Source organism: Psammomys obesus, unplaced genomic scaffold, assembly GCF_907164565.1.
Source record: "Psammomys obesus unplaced genomic scaffold, mPsaObe1.curated_primary_1811, whole genome shotgun sequence".
In the NCBI taxonomy this organism is placed as follows: Eukaryota; Metazoa; Chordata; class Mammalia; order Rodentia; family Muridae; genus Psammomys; species Psammomys obesus.
In genome coordinates, this window is record NW_026592510.1 from 11,410,441 (window position 1) to 11,417,545 (window position 7,105).

The following is a 7,105-nucleotide window of genomic DNA, read 5'->3' on the forward strand; positions in this document are numbered from 1 at the left end:
TGGCTCAAAATCACTTAACAAGGTGTTCAAAGTTGTTTGGCCGTAAGGGAATACAAATTAAAGCTTCCTTGATCTTACTTCAATCAAAATGATTATCATCAAGAAATTTTATGACAAGTGTTTTTAAGGATGTGTTGACATAGAAGCCCCTACTCACTGCTGGTGGGAGAAAAAAAAAAAAACTGGCTGACTTCCCTATGGAAGTCAGTTTGGGGATTCACCAAATCTTAGAGACATCTATCACAGGACCTAGCTACACCATTCCTTGGCATATACCCAAAAAGACTCAATATCCTTCAGGAAGATTTGCTCACCATGTTTTACTGATGTGTTCACAATAGCTAAAAATGTAATCAACCTAGATCTCTACTGACTTATTAACATATAATGTACATGTACATAAGAGATTATTCCACTGTACAAAAAAATGAAATTTGTGGGTAAATTGATGAAAGTGGGAAAATTATATTGAGTGAAGTAAGCCAGGCCCAGAAAGATAAGTGAAATGTTCTCCCTTATACTAGCTTCTCCCTGAATACTAGCTTCCAGTCTCTTATTTTGTATGTTCAATATGGAATACCCATATTGAATCTAAAACACTAGAAAGAGGTCACTGAAGGAGGGATGTGTCAAGGAAGACTGAGAGCAGATAGTATTAAATATTTTTCATCCCATTTCAAAGATGTGCCATCTAATTAGCCTCCCTACCCAGAACAGCTGTTCAATGTTTAGATCTGTTAGGAACTCAAACTAATAAATAGGAGGAAAAGTACTCAATTATAAAATGGGAAAGGGACTTGAACAGATTTTTTTTCTCTAAAGAAAATGTTCAAATTTATTCACATACATGTTTTCAAATGCCCAGCATGTCATAAATAATGGTTATCTTCAACTTTTGTTGACTTAAGAAGATGAAACTAAATAATCTAGAAATAATATGGCCTGTAAGAAGCCTACTAAAATACGCCTCTGCCAGCAGCTCTAAAGTTTATGTCTAGAAGGTCAACTTGTTGCAAATTGAACTGTATCATCCAAAAAATGTGATACTACAACCTCATCCTCAATGTGGTAGTATTTGTAGATGGGTCATTTAGGAGACAATTGGAGTTAGAAGAGACACTCAGCGTGGGATGATGTCATGGGTTTCCCACCCTTGTTAAAATAAGAAAGCGATAGCAATCACCTAGAAAACCAGAAAAAAGGGACCCAGCTACACGTTTACATGATTATAGACTTCCAGCCTCCAGGGTTATTTTTAAAAACCACCCTGCCCCACCACACCCCACCCTAGACTATACTTTCTTATAGCATCACAAAGGTCTAAGCCATAACCTGTGATGTGTGTCTTTCTATTCTTCCAAAGGAAAGAGACAAGAGACACAAGTCCCAGGACAGCAAAGAGATTTCCTGAGCATGGATGGAAAAGTTTGCTTCAGCCCATGAAGCAAAAGACACACCCTGCCACATCTGTGTGTCAACTCTCTAAAACAAGAATTTGAATAAACTAAGACTTTCTTTAATGCCTTCTCTGTGCTTGCCAGACACCATGGGACACAGATCATGGGAAAGGTCACCAAATAGTTTTCCTGGCAGTTCCCAAGACACCACTCCTAGTCATTGTCAGGCTCAAAGGGTATTTGGCAGGGTAACAGGTTTTTTCCTCTAGTAAACCCTAGATATCCAGTCAACTACCTGCACTGGCTACAGGCTTCATTTGATGCAGGACAATACCAACCCCTCCTCTGAGTAACAACATCCTGCTCTTCTCTATAGACCACACTTTTTCATTTAACAAGGCCACAAATGGTCGCTTCTGGCATAGCTCAACCGTAAAGAAAGTGAAGCCGTTAAACATACTGCTTTCTCTCTCTCTCTCTCTTTGGTATAGTTGTTTGTTAAGGAAAAGAAAGATTAGGAAGGAGCTAGAGTGGGTGTTGCTTTATAGCTATCACCAAGCAGAACAGTTTTATCTCAGGGTACTGAAAAATGCTGGGCATGGAGGCTCATGTCTGTATTTTCCAGAACTCAGAAGACTCAACACAAGTTTAGGGCTGCATTAGTCTACACAGTGAGCTCCATACCACTTTGGGCTACAGAACTGAGGCTGTCTAAAGAACAATATTTAATTAATAATAATAATAATAATAATAATAATAATAATAATAAACTTAATTATTTTAAGCCTCAAGTTGGTTCCAGGTAAAATTGCTACATGAGCAAAGCCTGTCTTTACCAAGTTCATCTGCTCTTGAAATCTTTTATTAATTCTCTGTCTCCCTTTACCTCCTATATCCCAATGATTTTAGAATGTCATCTGGGGCTCTAATCCCTAAGAAAGGTACATGTAAGTGTGCCACTACTTTCTTGTGATTTAGTTTATTATTATTATCATATGTGTTGATATATTTTTTTTAAAGATGTGATACACCTATTTTAAGCGGTTCCCATGGCTTACCTGGCAAAAAGTCTCTCTTCTAGAATAAAAATTTCCAAACCTATATTTTCAGCTCCAAAAATCTCTTGCCAGATCCTGACACAGACGTCCAGCTGGGAATTTCACTGGTGGACAGTTCTTCTTTATCTTGTAGATATTAATCTCTTAGTACCTCTACTTGAATGTTACATGTTTACATACACCTCAAAACATGGGTTATCTGTGAAGGATTAGTTTCTGGACCACGCAAACTGTTCCAACAATAAAAAAGAAAACTACTTCAAAGAAACCAAGATTCAAAAAGCATCCAAAGCTGGAAAACCACACAGATGAGCAAGTAGATGACTATACAGGAAGTCACCTGAACCTGAGATTTTTATTGTAGAGCTGCCATGCCCTTGGAGACAAGATACAGTGTGCATCATGGTAGTACTGCATAGAGCTGCTGATGGACCGCATTTTCCAATTAGAACTAAGAGATGACTCCAAGGTAGACTTGGGGTCATGAAGAAACTTTTAAAATAAAAAAGTAAATAAATAAAGATAAATGGCTCCTCTGCCCCCAGGGGCATTGCAGGTGTAGCTGCTTTTTGTCACATGTGCGTAAGTAGGTGACAGAGATGGAAGAGGCTATGTCTGTGCTCAGTGTTCTGATCTGTGAACACGTCAAGGATTGGGAGCCTAACATGCAATACGTCTCCTCCATCTCTCTTTCCCCCTCCCTCGATCTCTCTCTGTCTCTCTGTCTCTCTGTCTCTCTGGGGGTATCTCAATCTCTCTCCCTCCCATCTGCCCTCTCTCCCTCCCTCTGGATGTATCTCAAATCCCCCTAGAATAATAAATTTTAACTGGCTTGAATGTACTTGGGCATCAGGACTTTAAAGTTCTCCAGAGGTTTGGAAGCAGTGAGCATAAAGAGTGGGTGTCCCCTAAGAGCTTTAAAGAAGAGCTGATGTTTCCTAAGAACTTATCTCTGTGAGTTTAAAAACCCAGTCAATCAGAATCTAAAATCCTTATGCCTAGCTCCCTTGTTTAAAGATAGAATCCATAAATTGGCAGGTGGAAGGAGATGGTGGAACCATGAAAAGAATTAAAGCCATCAGTAAGTGAGTGTCATGTACGTCATAAAACAGTGAGCATCTTTCTTGGCTTCTACTCAGTGGATGCAGTGTGACAATCAAACATGCCTCCAGGTGCTGCCAAGGGCACATGCAAGTGCAAACGACAGCACAAATGGCACAAAACCAAGTTCCTAGAGGTTAAGCCACTCGCTCAGGGACTTAGCAGGATAATTAGCAGTGGTAGGGAGGGGAGAGACAGAAGATATACACATGTTTACACATGTAGGTGCACACATACAGCTCAGGAAAAGCGAGATCCATGTCACTCTTACCTAGCTCTTAAAAGAGGAAAACTAAGGTAAATAAGAACTTTAAAAACTTGAAGCCAACTGCTTCAGGCATGCTGTGGATAAAATATTATTTCTCAATCACAAGATATGGGAAGTGGGGGTTTATTTTAGTTGTCTTTGTTGCCTTTGTTTACTTGTTTATCTCACGACCAGGTCTCTCATTTCCCACACTGGTTACTAACTTTCTATGTGCTCGAGAATGACCTTGAATTTCCAGTCTGCTGTCTCCCTAATGACCTTGAATTTCCAGTCTGCTGTCTGCCTCTGCCATAGACTAGGAATACAGATGCACACCATTGCACCTACTTTGTGCAGTGGTCGGTGTCAAACCCGGGACTTTGTACATGTTATGCAAACACTTTAACAACTGAACTAGATCCCCATCCGTACACAGTATTGTGGCTACATACCCACATTGTTCACAGACAAAGTTCCCACCTCCTTCTCAGCCATGTTGCCTTCATACAAATAGCCCAGAAATTCCCAGGGAGAGGGCAACAAACGTTTGGCTCAATTATTCATGTTAACACAATTAGACATTATTTTATTCAGAGTAAGTGGATTATAAATTAGTCATAATACTATCTGTAAATAAAAGTAAAGGGACAAGAGTGAAATAGGTTTGAATCTGTCAAGGTGAGTGATGTTATCTGAGGTGAAAAATTAACAGTGTCTGCCATTGAAAACAGAGCTGGTTTTAGGTTACTGCAGAGTAGCTTTGGATGTGACCCACAGAGCAGGGGGACAGTTTTCCTCTGAGTTGTCTTCGTGAGGTGGTATTTCCATATGGGTCACAGACTTGGGTTACAGACAAACCTTCCCTATCATGTTCTCTCATCTCTGTTGAGAGATTATTATGATACTTTCTGGAAAGGCTCAAAGACACCCAATAAGCGAAGAAGTGATCATGCAGGTACCAGAATGTTCTTTCAGCTGGCCAAAGACAACAAAAGCAAAAGAGAATTTAAAATAGAACAGAGTATCAACATTTGACAGTAGGAGGCTGAGGAGAAGCAGAAATGAAGTGGCTCTCAACACCTTACATTATAAGAAAGTGAGAAAACCTTTGGAAGTAAAGATAGCAATGATTTTGTAATTCAGTAAAACTGGAAAAGTCAGGCCTGAGATCAGCTGCAGCCATGCGCTCTTCCATGATGTACCTTCTTGCTCTGTGCCTCAGCTCTGCTCCCTGTACACTGAGATGCTAGAGCCGTGGTAATTCTCAGATGGGATTGTATATGTAAACATCCTAGCACAATGGTTGACACCAAATATTACTCTGTCACCTTCATTGTTCCCTTCCTTCCTTTTCCAGATCCATCCTGGAAAAAATGGAGGGCAAAAGAAATGTGGATTGGGGCTTATTTGCAAAGCTTACTGCCTGTCCCTTCAGTATCGGCTGAGGACCATGTGAATGCTGGCCTGAAATCAGACCTTCACTGGGTTTTACTAAATCTCAACTGTTTTTCCGCCTGCTTCTCTATAAATGGTACAGGCTTGTCCTGTTTAAGTGGGAATGACCTGTATACAACCCAGGATCCATACTGGGCTAAAACCTTGACAGTAAAGCAATTGTGTCAGATATAGCTATAGCAGGGCTGATCAAACATGAGACAGAAACTTCCGAATTCCAAAACAGGTGAATTGGGGCAAAGAAGTGAGCAGCTTTAACCTTAGCCCAAAGAGAAAGGGCCAGGGCCTCTCCATCTCTAAATATTTTAGAGAATAATGTAGAGGCTGCCTCCTCGGCCTGTTATGCGCCTTTTGGAGCTTAAAATAACAAGATTTTATAAAATTGGTGAGCCAGACTTATGATTTTCCTGAAGTCAGTACAGTTAGAAATTTGTTTAAGAATGTTTTGTCCTCTCAAAAGGAGCTCCCTTCCTGAGTCAAAGCTCTACTCTGTGCAGGGCTACCAGCACCACTGAACAGAGAGCATCTTGTTTCGAAGGATAGGAAGGCAGATGAATACTTAAAGATGCATTATCCTGAATTTCATCATTTCACTAAGCAGAATAAGAACTGTGCTTCTAAACAGGAAGGACTAAAAGAGACATTCCCCAATGACCTTTCAGTGATAACTATATAAATACATGGGAACCCAAAAGAAAACATCAGTCATTAGATGTCACTCAAACAAAGACATTCAGGAATGGACTACTAATAAGGTAAAGGGTCGGGGCACTTGGTCATGTGGGGTAAAACAGAGACAAGTGGCTGTGTGCACCCATGGTTGGGGAAAAGGTATGGAAAAGGGGCTGTTATTCAGTTAGAAACAGAAAACACAGGATTTCAGCGATGCAGGCTACACTAGTCAGTGTGAGGAAGAATGGTAGAAAATGGGTAATATGACATATAACAACAGTGTCCAGTGAAAATTGACCAGAGTGTGCTAATCTTGATGTCTTCAAACCTGGACATGTGACTTTGGAGGGTCCTTGTCTGATGGAACCTCAGACACTGCAGACCCTACCTAGAGCACTAGTCTGTAGCTCTAGGCTGCCTCAAGTAGGATAGTAGAGTGGAAAATGAGCAACAGAGAATGTCAGGAAAAGGGCTATCACTGAAGCACAAATAGCAATAATCCAGAAGCATAGTAATGGCATTCTTGAAGGAATTTACTCCCAGTGTGATATAGAAAAGCATGGTGGAGGAGACTATGCGTCTGAGATGTGTCAAGGAAGCAAGCTGCTGGAAATGGGACCCTGCAGAATAACCCTCCCACTCACCGACTGTGATGAACAAGAAGCTGTGCAGAATGAGGAAACAGGAGTTGGTGTCCAAGCACAATCACAGAACTTGCCAACAGCAAAGACCTCAGCAAAAGATATCAAGACACAAGTCATTGTCTGTTGGATTTCATCTAACCGAACCCACGAGTATACTCTCTACACACAATTAGATGGTCTTAGATTATCTGTAATCACAGATAATCCTCCAGCAAACTGAATGCTGTCTCAATCCATTTTTGAGCTCATTTGACCTCCTGGTTTCTCCACCCATGTACGAGTGTGGCCTTCCTGCTGCTGCCTGTGTAACCATAACTCAGCTCTGCTAATGTCCCAGTTTCTTAGACTGTTCCACCCTGGCTTCTGATCTGGACCACGGGCCTCGAGTATGCCTTTCCACCATAAACCAGAATACCACACTGAAGTTACCTAGAAATGCCTAATATGCAGTGAGAGTCTGAGACTCCTATAATGACTATAGCATGTGCTATGGACTGACTAGTTTTGTGTCCCAAACCATTATATGCCAAT

At 40.8% G+C, this 7,105-nt stretch overlaps 1 non-coding gene across 1 annotated transcript; it reads left to right on the top strand.

Moving 5' to 3' along the window:
- The first annotated feature begins 2,989 nt into the window (after positions 1–2,989).
- On the top strand, positions 2,990–3,123 carry LOC129682056 (small nucleolar RNA SNORA17). Its single transcript, XR_008720926.1, has one exon. It is a non-coding gene; the product is annotated as a small nucleolar RNA SNORA17 (small nucleolar RNA).
- Positions 3,124–7,105: the final 3,982 nt, after the last annotated feature.